At 61.8% G+C, this 14,259-nt stretch overlaps 5 non-coding genes and 65 pseudogenes across 5 annotated transcripts; all 70 read right to left on the bottom strand.

Moving 5' to 3' along the window:
* Positions 1 to 77: 77 nt before the first annotated feature.
* Positions 78 to 196, bottom strand: LOC137551060 (5S ribosomal RNA; annotated as a pseudogene).
* Positions 197 to 279: 83 nt separating this feature from the next.
* Positions 280 to 398, bottom strand: LOC137559202 (5S ribosomal RNA; annotated as a pseudogene).
* An 83-nt stretch (positions 399 to 481) lies between these two features.
* On the bottom strand, positions 482 to 600 carry LOC137558334 (5S ribosomal RNA; annotated as a pseudogene).
* An 83-nt stretch (positions 601 to 683) lies between these two features.
* LOC137553103 (5S ribosomal RNA) lies at positions 684 to 802 on the bottom strand (annotated as a pseudogene).
* Positions 803 to 885: 83 nt separating this feature from the next.
* On the bottom strand, positions 886 to 1,004 carry LOC137551283 (5S ribosomal RNA; annotated as a pseudogene).
* Positions 1,005 to 1,087: 83 nt separating this feature from the next.
* LOC137558499 (5S ribosomal RNA) lies at positions 1,088 to 1,206 on the bottom strand (annotated as a pseudogene).
* Positions 1,207 to 1,290: 84 nt separating this feature from the next.
* Positions 1,291 to 1,409, bottom strand: LOC137549746 (5S ribosomal RNA; annotated as a pseudogene).
* Positions 1,410 to 1,492: 83 nt separating this feature from the next.
* LOC137549958 (5S ribosomal RNA) lies at positions 1,493 to 1,611 on the bottom strand (annotated as a pseudogene).
* An 83-nt stretch (positions 1,612 to 1,694) lies between these two features.
* On the bottom strand, positions 1,695 to 1,813 carry LOC137548523 (5S ribosomal RNA; annotated as a pseudogene).
* Positions 1,814 to 1,896: 83 nt separating this feature from the next.
* LOC137559008 (5S ribosomal RNA) lies at positions 1,897 to 2,015 on the bottom strand (annotated as a pseudogene).
* Positions 2,016 to 2,098: 83 nt separating this feature from the next.
* On the bottom strand, positions 2,099 to 2,217 carry LOC137558309 (5S ribosomal RNA; annotated as a pseudogene).
* An 83-nt stretch (positions 2,218 to 2,300) lies between these two features.
* On the bottom strand, positions 2,301 to 2,419 carry LOC137551943 (5S ribosomal RNA; annotated as a pseudogene).
* An 83-nt stretch (positions 2,420 to 2,502) lies between these two features.
* Positions 2,503 to 2,621, bottom strand: LOC137551211 (5S ribosomal RNA; annotated as a pseudogene).
* Positions 2,622 to 2,704: 83 nt separating this feature from the next.
* LOC137557655 (5S ribosomal RNA) lies at positions 2,705 to 2,823 on the bottom strand (annotated as a pseudogene).
* Positions 2,824 to 2,906: 83 nt separating this feature from the next.
* On the bottom strand, positions 2,907 to 3,025 carry LOC137559417 (5S ribosomal RNA; annotated as a pseudogene).
* Positions 3,026 to 3,108: 83 nt separating this feature from the next.
* LOC137550965 (5S ribosomal RNA) lies at positions 3,109 to 3,227 on the bottom strand (annotated as a pseudogene).
* An 83-nt stretch (positions 3,228 to 3,310) lies between these two features.
* LOC137548338 (5S ribosomal RNA) lies at positions 3,311 to 3,429 on the bottom strand (annotated as a pseudogene).
* An 85-nt stretch (positions 3,430 to 3,514) lies between these two features.
* Positions 3,515 to 3,633, bottom strand: LOC137548513 (5S ribosomal RNA; annotated as a pseudogene).
* An 83-nt stretch (positions 3,634 to 3,716) lies between these two features.
* On the bottom strand, positions 3,717 to 3,835 carry LOC137552498 (5S ribosomal RNA). Its single transcript, XR_011027143.1, has one exon. It is a non-coding gene; the product is annotated as a 5S ribosomal RNA (ribosomal RNA).
* Positions 3,836 to 3,918: 83 nt separating this feature from the next.
* On the bottom strand, positions 3,919 to 4,037 carry LOC137548355 (5S ribosomal RNA; annotated as a pseudogene).
* An 83-nt stretch (positions 4,038 to 4,120) lies between these two features.
* Positions 4,121 to 4,239, bottom strand: LOC137548302 (5S ribosomal RNA; annotated as a pseudogene).
* An 83-nt stretch (positions 4,240 to 4,322) lies between these two features.
* On the bottom strand, positions 4,323 to 4,441 carry LOC137551848 (5S ribosomal RNA; annotated as a pseudogene).
* An 83-nt stretch (positions 4,442 to 4,524) lies between these two features.
* Positions 4,525 to 4,643, bottom strand: LOC137549346 (5S ribosomal RNA; annotated as a pseudogene).
* An 83-nt stretch (positions 4,644 to 4,726) lies between these two features.
* LOC137558307 (5S ribosomal RNA) lies at positions 4,727 to 4,845 on the bottom strand (annotated as a pseudogene).
* Positions 4,846 to 4,928: 83 nt separating this feature from the next.
* On the bottom strand, positions 4,929 to 5,047 carry LOC137552882 (5S ribosomal RNA; annotated as a pseudogene).
* An 83-nt stretch (positions 5,048 to 5,130) lies between these two features.
* LOC137551210 (5S ribosomal RNA) lies at positions 5,131 to 5,249 on the bottom strand (annotated as a pseudogene).
* Positions 5,250 to 5,332: 83 nt separating this feature from the next.
* On the bottom strand, positions 5,333 to 5,451 carry LOC137558794 (5S ribosomal RNA; annotated as a pseudogene).
* Positions 5,452 to 5,534: 83 nt separating this feature from the next.
* LOC137556942 (5S ribosomal RNA) lies at positions 5,535 to 5,653 on the bottom strand (annotated as a pseudogene).
* An 83-nt stretch (positions 5,654 to 5,736) lies between these two features.
* On the bottom strand, positions 5,737 to 5,855 carry LOC137550964 (5S ribosomal RNA; annotated as a pseudogene).
* Positions 5,856 to 5,938: 83 nt separating this feature from the next.
* LOC137548337 (5S ribosomal RNA) lies at positions 5,939 to 6,057 on the bottom strand (annotated as a pseudogene).
* Positions 6,058 to 6,140: 83 nt separating this feature from the next.
* LOC137552486 (5S ribosomal RNA) lies at positions 6,141 to 6,259 on the bottom strand. Its single transcript, XR_011027142.1, has one exon. It is a non-coding gene; the product is annotated as a 5S ribosomal RNA (ribosomal RNA).
* An 83-nt stretch (positions 6,260 to 6,342) lies between these two features.
* Positions 6,343 to 6,461, bottom strand: LOC137558333 (5S ribosomal RNA; annotated as a pseudogene).
* An 83-nt stretch (positions 6,462 to 6,544) lies between these two features.
* On the bottom strand, positions 6,545 to 6,663 carry LOC137548229 (5S ribosomal RNA; annotated as a pseudogene).
* An 83-nt stretch (positions 6,664 to 6,746) lies between these two features.
* On the bottom strand, positions 6,747 to 6,865 carry LOC137551282 (5S ribosomal RNA; annotated as a pseudogene).
* Positions 6,866 to 6,948: 83 nt separating this feature from the next.
* Positions 6,949 to 7,067, bottom strand: LOC137558498 (5S ribosomal RNA; annotated as a pseudogene).
* An 83-nt stretch (positions 7,068 to 7,150) lies between these two features.
* LOC137559509 (5S ribosomal RNA) lies at positions 7,151 to 7,269 on the bottom strand (annotated as a pseudogene).
* An 83-nt stretch (positions 7,270 to 7,352) lies between these two features.
* Positions 7,353 to 7,471, bottom strand: LOC137549717 (5S ribosomal RNA; annotated as a pseudogene).
* An 83-nt stretch (positions 7,472 to 7,554) lies between these two features.
* LOC137549222 (5S ribosomal RNA) lies at positions 7,555 to 7,673 on the bottom strand (annotated as a pseudogene).
* Positions 7,674 to 7,756: 83 nt separating this feature from the next.
* Positions 7,757 to 7,875, bottom strand: LOC137548522 (5S ribosomal RNA; annotated as a pseudogene).
* A 72-nt stretch (positions 7,876 to 7,947) lies between these two features.
* LOC137559007 (5S ribosomal RNA) lies at positions 7,948 to 8,066 on the bottom strand (annotated as a pseudogene).
* Positions 8,067 to 8,149: 83 nt separating this feature from the next.
* LOC137558306 (5S ribosomal RNA) lies at positions 8,150 to 8,268 on the bottom strand (annotated as a pseudogene).
* Positions 8,269 to 8,351: 83 nt separating this feature from the next.
* Positions 8,352 to 8,470, bottom strand: LOC137551942 (5S ribosomal RNA; annotated as a pseudogene).
* An 83-nt stretch (positions 8,471 to 8,553) lies between these two features.
* Positions 8,554 to 8,672, bottom strand: LOC137551209 (5S ribosomal RNA; annotated as a pseudogene).
* Positions 8,673 to 8,755: 83 nt separating this feature from the next.
* On the bottom strand, positions 8,756 to 8,874 carry LOC137558793 (5S ribosomal RNA; annotated as a pseudogene).
* Positions 8,875 to 8,957: 83 nt separating this feature from the next.
* Positions 8,958 to 9,076, bottom strand: LOC137559033 (5S ribosomal RNA; annotated as a pseudogene).
* A 95-nt stretch (positions 9,077 to 9,171) lies between these two features.
* Positions 9,172 to 9,290, bottom strand: LOC137550963 (5S ribosomal RNA; annotated as a pseudogene).
* Positions 9,291 to 9,373: 83 nt separating this feature from the next.
* On the bottom strand, positions 9,374 to 9,492 carry LOC137548336 (5S ribosomal RNA; annotated as a pseudogene).
* Positions 9,493 to 9,576: 84 nt separating this feature from the next.
* LOC137548512 (5S ribosomal RNA) lies at positions 9,577 to 9,695 on the bottom strand (annotated as a pseudogene).
* Positions 9,696 to 9,778: 83 nt separating this feature from the next.
* On the bottom strand, positions 9,779 to 9,897 carry LOC137552475 (5S ribosomal RNA). The gene has a single exon (XR_011027141.1). It is a non-coding gene; the product is annotated as a 5S ribosomal RNA (ribosomal RNA).
* An 83-nt stretch (positions 9,898 to 9,980) lies between these two features.
* On the bottom strand, positions 9,981 to 10,099 carry LOC137548353 (5S ribosomal RNA; annotated as a pseudogene).
* Positions 10,100 to 10,182: 83 nt separating this feature from the next.
* Positions 10,183 to 10,301, bottom strand: LOC137557277 (5S ribosomal RNA; annotated as a pseudogene).
* Positions 10,302 to 10,384: 83 nt separating this feature from the next.
* LOC137551847 (5S ribosomal RNA) lies at positions 10,385 to 10,503 on the bottom strand (annotated as a pseudogene).
* Positions 10,504 to 10,586: 83 nt separating this feature from the next.
* On the bottom strand, positions 10,587 to 10,705 carry LOC137550988 (5S ribosomal RNA; annotated as a pseudogene).
* An 83-nt stretch (positions 10,706 to 10,788) lies between these two features.
* On the bottom strand, positions 10,789 to 10,907 carry LOC137548521 (5S ribosomal RNA; annotated as a pseudogene).
* Positions 10,908 to 10,990: 83 nt separating this feature from the next.
* On the bottom strand, positions 10,991 to 11,109 carry LOC137559006 (5S ribosomal RNA; annotated as a pseudogene).
* Positions 11,110 to 11,192: 83 nt separating this feature from the next.
* Positions 11,193 to 11,311, bottom strand: LOC137558305 (5S ribosomal RNA; annotated as a pseudogene).
* Positions 11,312 to 11,394: 83 nt separating this feature from the next.
* LOC137552881 (5S ribosomal RNA) lies at positions 11,395 to 11,513 on the bottom strand (annotated as a pseudogene).
* Positions 11,514 to 11,596: 83 nt separating this feature from the next.
* LOC137551208 (5S ribosomal RNA) lies at positions 11,597 to 11,715 on the bottom strand (annotated as a pseudogene).
* An 83-nt stretch (positions 11,716 to 11,798) lies between these two features.
* Positions 11,799 to 11,917, bottom strand: LOC137558791 (5S ribosomal RNA; annotated as a pseudogene).
* An 83-nt stretch (positions 11,918 to 12,000) lies between these two features.
* On the bottom strand, positions 12,001 to 12,119 carry LOC137556941 (5S ribosomal RNA; annotated as a pseudogene).
* Positions 12,120 to 12,203: 84 nt separating this feature from the next.
* LOC137550962 (5S ribosomal RNA) lies at positions 12,204 to 12,322 on the bottom strand (annotated as a pseudogene).
* An 84-nt stretch (positions 12,323 to 12,406) lies between these two features.
* Positions 12,407 to 12,525, bottom strand: LOC137548335 (5S ribosomal RNA; annotated as a pseudogene).
* Positions 12,526 to 12,608: 83 nt separating this feature from the next.
* Positions 12,609 to 12,727, bottom strand: LOC137552462 (5S ribosomal RNA). Its single transcript, XR_011027139.1, has one exon. It is a non-coding gene; the product is annotated as a 5S ribosomal RNA (ribosomal RNA).
* An 83-nt stretch (positions 12,728 to 12,810) lies between these two features.
* LOC137548352 (5S ribosomal RNA) lies at positions 12,811 to 12,929 on the bottom strand (annotated as a pseudogene).
* An 83-nt stretch (positions 12,930 to 13,012) lies between these two features.
* On the bottom strand, positions 13,013 to 13,131 carry LOC137548966 (5S ribosomal RNA; annotated as a pseudogene).
* Positions 13,132 to 13,214: 83 nt separating this feature from the next.
* On the bottom strand, positions 13,215 to 13,333 carry LOC137551845 (5S ribosomal RNA; annotated as a pseudogene).
* Positions 13,334 to 13,416: 83 nt separating this feature from the next.
* LOC137549681 (5S ribosomal RNA) lies at positions 13,417 to 13,535 on the bottom strand (annotated as a pseudogene).
* An 84-nt stretch (positions 13,536 to 13,619) lies between these two features.
* LOC137559058 (5S ribosomal RNA) lies at positions 13,620 to 13,738 on the bottom strand (annotated as a pseudogene).
* An 83-nt stretch (positions 13,739 to 13,821) lies between these two features.
* On the bottom strand, positions 13,822 to 13,940 carry LOC137552450 (5S ribosomal RNA). Its single transcript, XR_011027138.1, has one exon. It is a non-coding gene; the product is annotated as a 5S ribosomal RNA (ribosomal RNA).
* An 84-nt stretch (positions 13,941 to 14,024) lies between these two features.
* LOC137548351 (5S ribosomal RNA) lies at positions 14,025 to 14,143 on the bottom strand (annotated as a pseudogene).
* Between the last annotated feature and the right edge of the window lie 116 nt (positions 14,144 to 14,259).

Genomic DNA, 14,259 nt, shown 5'->3' with positions numbered 1-14,259 from the left:
CAGGGCGCCGTTCCGGCGCCTTGAAGGTGAGGCTTCCCACGCGTGCTCATAGCCATTGGGCCTCAAACCCAAAACAACACCTGCAGCACCTGGGGTTCACAGCCGGTCTCCCATGCAGCTACTAACCAGGCCTGAAGCCGCTTAGCTTCCGCGATCTGACGACAGCGGGCGCTTTCGGCTTAGTGTGGCCGCAGGCAACCACCAGGGCGCCGTTCCGGCGCCTTGAAGGTGAGGCTTCCCACGCGTGCTCATAGCCATTGGGCCTCAAACCCAAAAAAACGCCTGCCGCACCTGGGGTTCACAGCCGGTCTCCCATGCAGCTACTAACCAGGCCTGAAGCCGCTTAGCTTCCGCGATCTGACGAGAGCGGGCGCTTTCGGCTTAGTGTGGCCGCAGGCAACCTCCAAGGCGCCGTTCCGGCGCCTTGAAGGTGAGGCTTCCCACGCGTGCTCATAGCCATTGGGCCTCAAACCCAAAACAACGCCTGCAGCACCTGGGGTTCACAGCCGGTCTCCCATGCAGCTACTAACCAGGCCTGAAGCCGCTTAGCTTCCGCGATCTGACGAGTGCGGGCGCTTTCGGCTTAGTGTGGCCGCAGGCAACCTCCAAGGCGCCGTTCCGGCGCCTTGAAGGTGAGGCTTCCCACGCGTGCTCATAGCCATTGGGCCTCAAACCCAAAAAACCGCCTGCAGCACCTGGGGTTCACAGCCGGTCTCCCATGCAGCTACTAACCAGGCCTGAAGCCGCTTAGCTTCCGCAATCTGACGATAGCGGGCGCTTTCGGCTTTGTGTGGCCGCAGGCAACCTCCAGGGCGCCGTTCCGGCGCCTTGAAGGTGAGGCTTCCCACGCGTGCTCATAGCCATTGGGCCTCAAACCCAAAAAAATGCCTGCCGCACCTGGGGTTCACAGCCGGTCTCCCATGCAGCTACTAACCAGGCCTGAAGCCGCTCAGCTTCCGCGATCTGACGAGAGCGGGCGCTTTCGGCTTAGTGTGGCCGCAAGCAAGCTCCAAAGCGCCGTTCCGGCGCCTTGAAGGTGAGGCTTCCCACGCGTGCTCATAGCCATTGGGCCTCAAACCCAAAAAAATGCCTGCCGCACCTGGGGTTCACAGCCGGTCTCCCATGCAGCTACTAACCAGGCCTGAAGCCGCTTAGCTTCCGCGATCTGACGAGAGCGGGCGCTTTCGGCTTAGTGTGGCCGCAGGCAACCTCCAGGGCGCCGTTCCGGCGCCTTGAAGGTGAGGCTTCCCACGCGTGCTCATAGCCATTGGGTCTCAAACCCAAAAAAAACGCTTGCAGCACCTGGGGTTCACAGCCGGTCTCCCATGCAGCTACTAACCAGGCCTGAAGCCGCTTAGCTTCTGCGATCTGACGAGAGCGGGCGCTTTCGGCTTAGTGTGGCCGCAGGCAACCTCCAGGGCGCCGTTCCGGCGCCTTGAAGGTGAGGCTTCCCACGCGTGCTCATAGCCATTGGGCCTCAAACCCAAAAAAACGCCTGCCGCACCTGGGGTTCACAGCCGGTCTCCCATGCAGCTACTAACCAGGCCTGAAGCCGCTTAGCTTCCGCGATCTGACGAGAGCTGGCGCTTTCGGCTTAGTGTGGCCGCAGGCAACCTCCAGGGCGCCGTTCCGGCGCCTTGAAGGTGAGGCTTCCAACGCGTGCTCATAGCCATTGGGCCTCAAACCCAAAAAAACGCCTGCCGCACCTGGGGTTCACAGCCGGTCTCCCATGCAGCTACTAACCAGGCCTGAAGCCGCTTAGCTTCCGCGATCTGACGAGAGCGGGCGCTTTCGGCTCAGTGTGGCCGCAAGCAAACTCCAAGGCGCCGTTCCGGCGCCTTGAAGGTGAGGCTTCCCACGCGTGCTCATAGCCATTGGGCCTCAAACCCAAAAAAACGCCTGCAGCACCTGGGGTTCACAGCCGGTCTCCCATGCAGCTACTAACCAGGCCTGAAGCTGCTTAGCTTCCGCGATCTGACGAGAGCGGGCGCTTTCGGCTTAGTGTGGCCGCAGGCAACCTCCAGGGCGCCGTTCGGGCGCCTTGAAGGTGAGGCTTCCCACGCGTGCTCATAGCCATTGGGCCTCAAACCCAAAACAACGCCTGCAGCACCTGGGGTTCACAGCCGGTCTACCATGCAGCTACTAACCAGGCCTGAAGCCGCTTAGCTTCCGCGATCTGACGAGAGCGGGCGCTTTCGGCTTAGTGTGGCCGCAGGCAACCTCCAGGGCGCCGTTCCGGCGCCTTGAAGGTGAGGCTTCCCATACGTGCTCATAGCCATTGGGCCTCAAACCCAAAAAAACGCCTGCAGCACCTGGGGTTCACAGCCGGTCTCCCATGCAGCTACTAACCAGGCCTGAAGCCGCTTAGCTTTAGCAATCTGACGAGAGCGGGCGCTTTCGGCTTAGTGTGGCCGCAGGCAACCTCCAGGGCGCCGTTCCGGCGCCTTGAAGGTGAGGCTTCCCACGCGTGCTCATAGCCATTGGGCCTCAAACCCCAAAAAACGCCTGCCGCACCTGGGGTTCACAGCCGGTCTCCCATGCAGCTACTAACCAGGCCTGAAGCCGCTTAGCTTCCGCAATCTGACGAGAGCGAGCGCTTTCGGCTTAGTGTGGCCGCAGGCAACCTCCAAGGCGCCGTTCCGGCGCCTTGAAGGTGAGGCTTCCCACGCGTGCTCATAGCCATTGGGCCTCAAACCCAAAAAACCGCCTGCAGCACCTGGGGTTCACAGCCGGTCTCCCATGCAGCTACTAACCAGGCCTGAAGCCGCTTAGCTTCCGCAATCTGATGAGAGCGGGCGCTTTCGGCTTAGTGTGGCCGCAGGCAACCTCCAGGGCGCCGTTCCGGCGCCTTGAAGGTGAGGCTTCCCACGCGTGCTCATAGCCATTGGGCCTCAAACCCAAAACAACGCCTGCAGCACCTGGGGTTCACAGCCGGTCTCCCATGCAGCTACTAACCAGGCCTGAAGCCACTTAGCTTCCGCGATCTGACGAGAGCGGGCGCTTTCGGCTTAGTGTGGCCACAGGCAACCTCCAGGGCGCCGTTCCGGCGCCTTGAAGGTGAGGCTTCCCACGCGTGCTCATAGCCATTGGGCCTCAAACCCAAAAAAACGCCTGCCGCACCTGGGGTTCACAGCCGGTCTCCCATGCAGCTACTAACCAGGCCTGAAGCCGCTTAGCTTCCGCGATCTAACGAGAGCGGGCGCTTTCGGCTCAGTGTGGCCGCAGGGAACCTCCAAAGCGCCGTTCCGGCGCCTTGAAGGTGAGGCTTCCCACGCGTGCTCATAGCCATTGGGCCTCAAACCCAAAACAACGCCTGCAGCACCTGGGGTTCACAGCCGGTCTCCCATGCAGCTACTAACCAGGCCTGAAGCCGCTTAGCTTCCGCGATCTGACGAGTGCGGGCGCTTTCGGCTTAGTGTGGCCGCAGGAAACCTCCAAGGCGCCGTTCCGGCGCCTTGAAGGTGAGGCTTCCCACGCGTGCTCATAGCCATTGGGTCTCAAACCCAAAAAAAAACGCCTGCAGCACCTGGGGTTCACAGCCGGTCTCCCATGCAGCTACTAACCAGGCCTGAAGCCGCTTAGCGTCCGCGATCTGACGAGTGCGGGCGCTTTCGGCTTAGTGTGGCCGCAGGCAACCTCCAAGGCGCCGTTCCGGCGCCTTGAAGGTGAGGCTTCCCACGCGTGCTCATAGCCATTGGGCCTCAAACCCAAAAAACCGCCTGCAGCACCTGGGGTTCACAGCCGGTCTCCCATGCAGCTACTAACCAGGCCTGAAGCCGCTTAGCTTCCGCGATCTGACGAGAGCGGGCGCTTTCGGCTTAGTGTGGCCGCAGGCAACCTCCAGGGCGCCGTTCCGGCGCCTTGAAGGTGAGGCTTCCCACGCGTGCTCATAGCCATTGGGCCTCAAACCCAAAAAAACGCCTGCCGCACCTGGGGTTCACAGCCGGTCTCCCATGCAGCTACTAACCAGGCCTGAAGCCGCTTAGCTTCCGCGATCTGACGAGAGCGGGCGCTTTCGGCTTAGTGTGGCCGCAAGCAAGCTCCAAGGCGCCGTTCCGGCGCCTTGAAGGTGAGGCTTCCCACGCGTGCTCATAGCCATTGGGCCTCAAACCCAAAAAACCACCTGCAGCACCTGGGGTTCACAGCCGGTCTCCCATGCAGCTACTAACCAGGCCTGAAGCCGCTTAGCTTCCGCAATCTGACGAGAGCGGGCGCTTTCGGCTTAGTGTGGCCGCAGGCAACCTCCAGGGCGCCGTTCCGGCGCCTTGAAGGTGAGGCTTCCCACGCGTGCTCATAGCCATTGGGCCTCAAACCCAAAAAAACACCTGCAGCACCTGGGGTTCACAGCCGGTCTCCCATGCAGCTACTAACCAGGCCTGAAGCTGCTTAGCTTCCACAATCTGACGAGAGCGGGCGCTTTCGGCTTAGTGTGGCCGCAGGTAACCTCCAGGGCGCCGTTCCGGCGCCTTGAAGGTGAGGCTTCCCACACGTGCTCATAGCCATTGGGCCTCAAACCCAAAAAAACGCCTGCAGCACCTGGGGTTCACAGCCGGTCTCCCATGCAGCTACTAACCAGGCCTGAAGCCGCTTAGCGTCCGCGATCTGACGAGAGCTGGCGCTTTCGGCTTAGTGTGGCCGCAGGCAACCTCCAGGGCGCCGTTCGGGCGCCTTGAAGGTGAGGCTTCCCACGCGTGCTCATAGCCATTGGGCCTCAAACCCAAAACAACGCCTGCAGCACCTGGGGTTCACAGCCGGTCTACCATGCAGCTACTAACCAGGCCTGAAGCCGCTTAGCTTCCGCGATCTGACGAGAGCGGGCGCTTTCGGCTTAGTGTGGCCGCAGGCAACCTCCAGGGCGCCGTTCCGGCGCCTTGAAGGTGAGGCTTCCCATGCGTGCTCATAGCCATTGGGCCTCAAACCCAAAAAAACACCTGCAGCACCTGGGGTTCACAGCCGGTCTCCCATGCAGCTACTAACCAGGCCTGAAGCCGCTTAGCTTTAGCAATCTGACGAGAGCGGGCGCTTTCGGCTTAGTGTGGCCGCAGGCAACCTCCAGGGCGCCGTTCCGGCGCCTTGAAGGTGAGGCTTCCCACGCGTGCTCATAGCCATTGGGCCTCAAACCCCAAAAAACGCCTGCCGCACCTGGGGTTCACAGCCGGTCTCCCATGCAGCTACTAACCAGGCCTGAAGCCGCTTAGCTTCCGCAATCTGACGAGAGCGAGCGCTTTCGGCTTAGTGTGGCCGCAGGCAACCTCCAAGGCGCCGTTCCGGCGCCTTGAAGGTGAGGCTTCCCACGCGTGCTCATAGCCATTGGGCCTCAAACCCAAAAAACCGCCTGCAGCACCTGGGGTTCACAGCCGGTCTCCCATGCAGCTACTAACCAGGCCTGAAGCCGCTTAGCTTCCGCAATCTGACGAGAGCGGGCGCTTTCGGCTTAGTGTGGCCGCAGGCAACCTCCAGGGCGCCGTTCCGGCGCCTTGAAGGTGAGGCTTCCCACGCGTGCTCATAGCCATTGGGCCTCAAACCCAAAACAACGCCTGCAGCACCTGGGGTTCACAGCCGGTCTCCCATGCAGCTACTAACCAGGCCTGAAGCCGCTTAGCTTCCGCGATCTGACGAGAGCGGGCGCTTTCGGCTTAGTGTGGCCACAGGCAACCTCCAGGGCGCCGTTCCGGCGCCTTGAAGGTGAGGCTTCCCACGCGTGCTCATAGCCATTGGGCCTCAAACCCAAAAAAACGCCTGCCGCACCTGGGGTTCACAGCCGGTCTCCCATGCAGCTACTAACCAGGCCTGAAGCCGCTTAGCTTCCGCGATCTAACGAGAGCGGGCGCTTTCGGCTCAGTGTGGCCGCAGGGAACCTCCAAAGCGCCGTTCCGGCGCCTTGAAGGTGAGGCTTCCCACGCGTGCTCATAGCCATTGGGCCTCAAACCCAAAACAACGCCTGCAGCACCTGGGGTTCACAGCCGGTCTCCCATGCAGCTACTAACCAGGCCTGAAGCCGCTTAGCTTCCGCGATCTGACGAGTGCGGGCGCTTTCGGCTTAGTGTGGCCGCAGGAAACCTCCAAGGCGCCGTTCCGGCGCCTTGAAGGTGAGGCTTCCCACGCGTGCTCATAGCCATTGGGCCTCAAACCCAAAAAACCGCCTGCAGCACCTGGGGTTCACAGCCGGTCTCCCATGCAGCTACTAACCAGGCCTGAAGCCGCTTAGCTTCCGCGATCTGACGAGAGCGGGCGCTTTCGGCTTAGTGTGGCCGCAGGCAACCTCCAGGGCGCCGTTCCGGCGCCTTGAAGGTGAGGCTTCCCACGCGTGCTCATAGCCATTGGGCCTCAAACCCAAAACAACGCCTGCAGCACCTGGGGTTCACAGCCGGTCTCCCATGCAGCTACTAACCAGGCCTGAAGCCGCTTAGCTTCCGCGATCTGACGAGTGCGGGCGCTTTCGGCTTAGTGTGGCCGCAGGCAACCTCCAAGGCGCCGTTCCGGCGCCTTGAAGGTGAGGCTTCCCACGCGTGCTCATAGCCATTGGGCCTCAAACCCAAAAAACCGCCTGCAGCACCTGGGGTTCACAGCCGGTTTCCCATGCAGCTACTAACCAGGCCTGAAGCCGCTTAGCTTCCGCAATCTGACGAGAGCGGGCGCTTTCGGCTTAGTGTGGCCGCAGGCAACCTCCAGGGCGCCGTTCCGGCGCCTTGAAGGTGAGGCTTCCCACGCGTGCTCATAGCCATTGGGCCTCAAACCCAAAAAAATGCCTGCCGCACCTGGGGTTCACAGCCGGTCTCCCATGCAGCTACTAACCAGGCCTGAAGCCGCTCAGCTTCCGCGATCTGACGAGAGCGGGCGCTTTCGGCTTAGTGTGGCCGCAAGCAAGCTCCAAAGCGCCGTTCCGGCGCCTTGAAGGTGAGGCTTCCCACGCGTGCTCATAGCCATTGGGCCTCAAACCCAAAAAAATGCCTGCCGCACCTGGGGTTCACAGCCGGTCTCCCATGCAGCTACTAACCAGGCCTGAAGCCGCTTAGCTTCCGCGATCTGACGAGAGCGGGCGCTTTCGGCTTAGTGTGGCCGCAGGCAACCTCCAGGGCGCCGTTCCGGCGCCTTGAAGGTGAGGCTTCCCACGCGTGCTCATAGCCATTGGGTCTCAAACCCAAAAAAACGCCTGCAGCACCTGGGGTTCACAGCCGGTCTCCCATGCAGCTACTAACCAGGCCTGAAGCCGCTTAGCTTCTGCGATCTGACGAGAGCGGGCGCTTTCGGCTTAGTGTGGCCGCAGGCAACCTCCAGGGCGCCGTTCCGGCGCCTTGAAGGTGAGGCTTCCCACGCGTGCTCATAGCCATTGGGCCTCAAACCCAAAAAAACGCCTGCCGCACCTGGGGTTCACAGCCGGTCTCCCATGCAGCTACTAACCAGGCCTGAAGCCGCTTAGCTTCCGCGATCTGACGAGAGCGGGCGCTTTCGGCTTAGTGTGGCCGCAGGGAACCTCCAAGGCGCCGTTCCGGCGCCTTGAAGGTGAGGCTTCCCACGCGTGCTCATAGCCATTGGGCCTCAAACCCAAAAAACCGCCTGCAGTACCTGGGGTTCACAGCCGGTCTCCCATGCAGCTACTAACCAGGCCTGAAGCCGCTTAGCTTCCGCGATCTGACGAGAGCTGGCGCTTTCGGCTTAGTGTGGCCGCAGGCAACCTCCAGGGCGCCGTTCCGGCGCCTTGAAGGTGAGGCTTCCAACGCGTGCTCATAGCCATTGGGCCTCAAACCCAAAAAACCGCCTGCCGCACCTGGGGTTCACAGCCGGTCTCCCATGCAGCTACTAACCAGGCCTGAAGCCGCTTAGCTTCCGCGATCTGACGAGAGCGGGCGCTTTCGGCTCAGTGTGGCCGCAAGCAAACTCCAGGCGCCTTGAAGGTGAGGCTTCCCACGCGTGCTCATAGCCATTGGGCCTCAAACCCAAAAAAAACGCCTGCAGCACCTGGGGTTCACAGCCGGTCTCCCATGCAGCTACTAACCAGGCCTGAAGCTGCTTAGCTTCCGCGATCTGACGAGAGCGGGCGCTTTCGGCTTAGTGTGGCCGCAGGCAACCTCCAGGGCGCCGTTCGGGCGCCTTGAAGGTGAGGCTTCCCACGCGTGCTCATAGCCATTGGGCCTCAAACCCAAAACAACGCCTGCAGCACCTGGGGTTCACAGCCGGTCTACCATGCAGCTACTAACCAGGCCTGAAGCCGCTTAGCTTCCGCGATCTGACGAGAGCGGGCGCTTTCGGCTTAGTGTGGCCGCAGGCAACCTCCAGGGCGCCGTTCCGGCGCCTTGAAGGTGAGGCTTCCCATGCGTGCTCATAGCCATTGGGCCTCAAACCCAAAAAAACGCCTGCAGCACCTGGGGTTCACAGCCGGTCTCCCATGCAGCTACTAACCAGGCCTGAAGCCGCTTAGCTTTAGCAATCTGACGAGAGCGGGCGCTTTCGGCTTAGTGTGGCCGCAGGCAACCTCCAGGGCGCCGTTCCGGCGCCTTGAAGGTGAGGCTTCCCACGCGTGCTCATAGCCATTGGGCCTCAAACCCCAAAAAACGCCTGCCGCACCTGGGGTTCACAGCCGGTCTCCCATGCAGCTACTAACCAGGCCTGAAGCCGCTTAGCTTCCGCAATCTGACGAGAGCGAGCGCTTTCGGCTTAGTGTGGCCGCAGGCAACCTCCAAGGCGCCGTTCCGGCGCCTTGAAGGTGAGGCTTCCCACGCGTGCTCATAGCCATTGGGCCTCAAACCCAAAAAACCGCCTGCAGCACCTGGGGTTCACAGCCGGTCTCCCATGCAGCTACTAACCAGGCCTGAAGCCGCTTAGCTTCCGCAATCTGACGAGAGCGGGCGCTTTCGGCTTAGTGTGGCCGCAGGCAACCTCCAGGGCGCCGTTCCGGCGCCTTGAAGGTGAGGCTTCCCACGCGTGCTCATAGCCATTGGGCCTCAAACCCAAAACAACGCCTGCAGCACCTGGAGTTCACAGCCGGTCTCCCATGCAGCTACTAACCAGGCCTGAAGCCACTTAGCTTCCGCGATCTGACGAGAGCGGGCGCTTTCGGCTTAGTGTGGCCACAGGCAACCTCCAGGGCGCCGTTAGGGCGCCGTTCCGGCGCCTTGAAGGTGAGGCTTCCCACGCGTGCTCATAGCCATTGGGCCTCAAACCCAAAAAAAACGCCTGCCGCACCTGGGGTTCACAGCCGGTCTCCCATGCAGCTACTAACCAGGCCTGAAGCCGCTTAGCTTCCGCGATCTAACGAGAGCGGGCGCTTTCGGCTCAGTGTGGCCGCAGGGAACCTCCAAAGCGCCGTTCCGGCGCCTTGAAGGTGAGGCTTCCCACGCGTGCTCATAGCCATTGGGCCTCAAACCCAAAACAACGCCTGCAGCACCTGGGGTTCACAGCCGGTCTCCCATGCAGCTACTAACCAGGCCTGAAGCCGCTTAGCTTCCGCGATCTGACGAGTGCGGGCGCTTTCGGCTTAGTGTGGCCGCAGGAAACCTCCAAGGCGCCGTTCCGGCGCCTTGAAGGTGAGGCTTCCCACGCGTGCTCATAGCCATTGGGTCTCAAACCCAAAAAAAACGCCTGCAGCACCTGGGGTTCACAGCCGGTCTCCCATGCAGCTACTAACCAGGCCTGAAGCCGCTTAGCGTCCGCGATCTGACGAGTGCGGGCGCTTTCGGCTTAGTGTGGCCGCAGGCAACCTCCAAGGCGCCGTTCCGGCGCCTTGAAGGTGAGGCTTCCCACGCGTGCTCATAGCCATTGGGCCTCAAACCCAAAAAACCGCCTGCAGCACCTGGGGTTCACAGCCGGTCTCCCATGCAGCTACTAACCAGGCCTGAAGCCGCTTAGCTTCCGCGATCTGACGAGAGCGGGCGCTTTCGGCTTAGTGTGGCCGCAGGCAACCTCCAGGGCGCCGTTCCGGCGCCTTGAAGGTGAGGCTTCCCACGCGTGCTCATAGCCATTGGGCCTCAAACCCAAAAAAACGCCTGCCGCACCTGGGGTTCACAGCCGGTCTCCCATGCAGCTACTAACCAGGCCTGAAGCCGCTTAGCTTCCGCGATCTGACGAGAGCGGGCGCTTTCGGCTTAGTGTGGCCGCAAGCAAGCTCCAAGGCGCCGTTCCGGCGCCTTGAAGGTGAGGCTTCCCACGCGTGCTCATAGCCATTGGGCCTCAAACCCAAAAAACCACCTGCAGCACCTGGGGTTCACAGCCGGTCTCCCATGCAGCTACTAACCAGGCCTGAAGCCGCTTAGCTTCCGCGATCTGACGAGAGCGGGCGCTTTCGGCTTAGTGTGGCCGCAGGCAACCTCCAGGGCGCCGTTCCGGCGCCTTGAAGGTGAGGCTTCCCACGCGTGCTCATAGCCATTGGGCCTCAAACCCAAAAAAACACCTGCAGCACCTGGGGTTCACAGCCGGTCTCCCATGCAGCTACTAACCAGGCCTGAAGCTGCTTAGCTTCCACAATCTGACGAGAGCGGGCGCTTTCGGCTTAGTGTGGCCGCAGGTAACCTCCAGGGCGCCGTTCCGGCGCCTTGAAGGTGAGGCTTCCCACACGTGCTCATAGCCATTGGGCCTCAAACCCAAAAAAACACCTGCAGCACCTGGGGTTCACAGCCGGTCTCCCATGCAGCTACTAACCAGGCCTGAAGCCGCTTAGCGTCCGCGATCTGACGAGAGCTGGCGCTTTCGGCTTAGTGTGGCCGCAGGCAACCTCCAGGGCGCCGTTCCGGCGCCTTGAAGGTGAGGCTTCCAACGCGTGCTCATAGCCATTGGGCCTCAAACCCAAAAAAACGCCTGCCGCACCTGGGGTTCACAGCCGGTCTCCCATGCAGCTACTAACCAGGCCTGAAGCCGCTTAGCTTCCGCGATCTGACGAGAGCGGGCGCTTTCGGCTCAGTGTGGCCGCAAGCAAACTCCAAGGCGCCGTTCCGGCGCCTTGAAGGTGAGGCTTCCCACGCGTGCTCATAGCCATTGGGCCTCAAACCCAAAAAAACGCCTGCAGCACCTGGGGTTCACAGCCGGTCTCCCATGCAGCTACTAACCAGGCCTGAAGCTGCTTAGCTTCCGCGATCTGACGAGAGCGGGCGCTTTCGGCTTAGTGTGGCCGCAGGCAACCTCCAGGGCGCCGTTCGGGCGCCTTGAAGGTGAGGCTTCCCACGCGTGCTCATAGCCATTGGGCCTCAAACCCAAAACAACGCCTGCAGCACCTGGGGTTCACAGCCGGTCTACCATGCAGCTACTAACCAGGCCTGAAGCCGCTTAGCTTCCGCGATCTGACGAGAGCGGGCGCTTTCGGCTTAGTGTGGCCGCAGGCAACCTCCAGGGCGCCGTTCCGGCGCCTTGAAGGTGAGGCTTCCCATGCGTGCTCATAGCCATTGGGCCTCAAACCCAAAAAAACACCTGCAGCACCTGGGGTTCACAGCCGGTCTCCCATGCAGCTACTAACCAGGCCTGAAGCCGCTTAGCTTTAGCAATCTGACGAGAGCGGGCGCTTTCGGCTTAGTGTGGCCGCAGGCAACCTCCAGGGCGCCGTTCCGGCGCCTTGAAGGTGAGGCTTCCCACGCGTGCTCATAGCCATTGGGCCTCAAACCCCAAAAAACGCCTGCCGCACCTGGGGTTCACAGCCGGTCTCCCATGCAGCTACTAACCAGGCCTGAAGCCGCTTAGCTTCCGCAATCTGACGAGAGCGAGCGCTTTCGGCTTAGTGTGGCCGCAGGCAACCTCCAAGGCGCCGTTCCGGCGCCTTGAAGGTGAGGCTTCCCACGCGTGCTCATAGCCATTGGGCCTCAAACCCAAAAAACCGCCTGCAGCACCTGGGGTTCACAGCCGGTCTCCCATGCAGCTACTAACCAGGCCTGAAGCCGCTTAGCTTCCGCAATCTGACGAGAGCGGGCGCTTTCGGCTTAGTGTGGCCGCAGGCAACCTCCAGGGCGCCGTTCCGGCGCCTTGAAGGTGAGGCTTCCCACGCGTGCTCATAGCCATTGGGCCTCAAACCCAAAACAACGCCTGCAGCACCTGGGGTTCACAGCCGGTCTCCCATGCAGCTACTAACCAGGCCTGAAGCCGCTTAGCTTCCGCGATCTGACGAGAGCGGGCGCTTTCGGCTTAGTGTGGCCACAGGCAACCTCCAGGGCGCCGTTCCGGCGCCTTGAAGGTGAGGCTTCCCACGCGTGCTCATAGCCATTGGGCCTCAAACCCAAAAAAAACGCCTGCCGCACCTGGGGTTCACAGCCGGTCTCCCATGCAGCTACTAACCAGGCCTGAAGCCGCTTAGCTTCCGCGATCTAACGAGAGCGGGCGCTTTCGGCTCAGTGTGGCCGCAGGGAACCTCCAAAGCGCCGTTCCGGCGCCTTGAAGGTGAGGCTTCCCACGCGTGCTCATAGCCATTGGGCCTCAAACCCAAAACAAACGCCTGCAGCACCTGGGGTTCACAGCCGGTCTCCCATGCAGCTACTAACCAGGCCTGAAGCCGCTTAGCTTCCGCGATCTGACGAGTGCGGGCGCTTTCGGCTTAGTGTGGCCGCAGGAAACCTCCAAGGCGCCGTTCCGGCGCCTTGAAGGTGAGGCTTCCCACGCGTGCTCATAGCCATTGGGCCTCAAACCCAAAAAACCGCCTGCAGCACCTGGGGTTCACAGCCGGTCTCCCATGCAGCTACTAACCAGGCCTGAAGCCGCTTAGCTTCCGCGATCTGACGAGAGCGGGCGCTTTCGGCTTAGTGTGGCCGCAGGCAACCTCCAGGGCGCCGTTCCGGCGCCTTGAAGGTGAGGCTTCCCACGCGTGCTCATAGCCATTGGGCCTCAAACCCAAAAAAACGCCTGCCGCACCTGGGGTTCACAGCCGGTCTCCCATGCAGCTACTAACCAGGCCTGAAGCCGCTTAGCTTCCGCGATCTGACGAGAGCGGGCGCTTTCGGCTTAGTGTGGCCGCAAGCAAGCTCCAAGGCGCCGTTCCGGCGCCTTGAAGGTGAGGCTTCCCACGCGTGCTCATAGCCATTGGGCCTCAAACCCAAAAAACCACCTGCAGCACCTGGGGTTCACAGCCGGTCTCCCATGCAGCTACTAACCAGGCCTGAAGCAGCTTAGCTTCCGCGATCTGACGAGAGCGGGCGCTTTCGGCTTAGTGTGGCCGCAGGCAACCTCCAGGGCGCCGTTCCGGCGCCTTGAAGGTGAGGCTTCCCACGCGTGCTCATAGCCATTGGGCCTCAAACCCAAAAAAACACCTGCAGCACCTGGGGTTCACAGCCGGTCTCCCATGCAGCTACTAACCAGGCCTGAAGCTGCTTAGCTTCCACAATCTGACGAGAGCGGGCGCTTTCGGCTTAGTGTGGCCGCAGGTAACCTCCAGGGCGCCGTTCCGGCGCCTTGAAGGTGAGGCTTCCCACACGTGCTCATAGCCATTGGGCCTCAAACCCAAAAAAACGCCCGCAGCACCTGGGGTTCACAGCCGGTCTCCCATGCAGCTACTAACCAGGCCTGAAGCCGCTTAGCGTCCGCGATCTGACGAGTGCGGGCGCTTTCGGCTTAGTGTGGCCGCAGGCAACCTCCAAGGCGCCGTTCCGGCGCCTTGAAGGTGAGGCTTCCCACGCGTGCTCATAGCCATTGGGTCTCAAACCCAAAAAAAACGCCTGCAGCACCTGGGGTTCACAGCCGGTCTCCCATGCAGCTACTAACCAGGCCTGAAGCCGCTTAGCTTCCGCGATCTTACGAGAGCGGGCGCTTTCAGCTTAGTGTGGCCGCAGGCAACCTCCAAGGCGCCGTTCCGGCGCCTTGAAGGTGAGGCTTCCCACGCGTGCTCATAGCCATTGGGCCTCAAACCCAAAAAACCGCCTGCAGCACCTGGGGTTCACAGCCGGTCTCCCATGCAGCTACTAACCAGGCCTGAAGCCGCTTAGCTTCCGCGATCTGACGAGAGCGGGCGCTTTCGGCTTAGTGTGGCCGCAGGCAACCTCCAGGACGCCGTTCCGGCGCCTTGAAGGTGAGGCTTCCCACGCGTGCTCATAGCCATTGGGCCTCAAACCCAAAAAAAACGCCTGCCGCACCTGGGGTTCACAGCCGGTCTCCCATGCAGCTACTAACCAGGCCTGAAGCCGCTTAGCTTCCGCGATCTGACGAGAGCGGGCGCTTTCGGCTTAGTGTGGCCGCAAGCAAGCTCCAAGGCGCCGTTCCGGCGCCTTGAAGGTGAGGCTTCCCACGCGTGCTCATAGCCATTGGGCCTCAAACCCAAAAAACCACCTGCAGCACCTGGGGTTCACAGCCGGTCTC

The sequence above is a fragment of the Hyperolius riggenbachi genome, chromosome 2 (assembly GCF_040937935.1).
Source record: "Hyperolius riggenbachi isolate aHypRig1 chromosome 2, aHypRig1.pri, whole genome shotgun sequence".
Classification (NCBI taxonomy): Eukaryota; Metazoa; Chordata; class Amphibia; order Anura; family Hyperoliidae; genus Hyperolius; species Hyperolius riggenbachi.
This window is presented reverse-complemented; position numbering and strand designations above follow the sequence as displayed.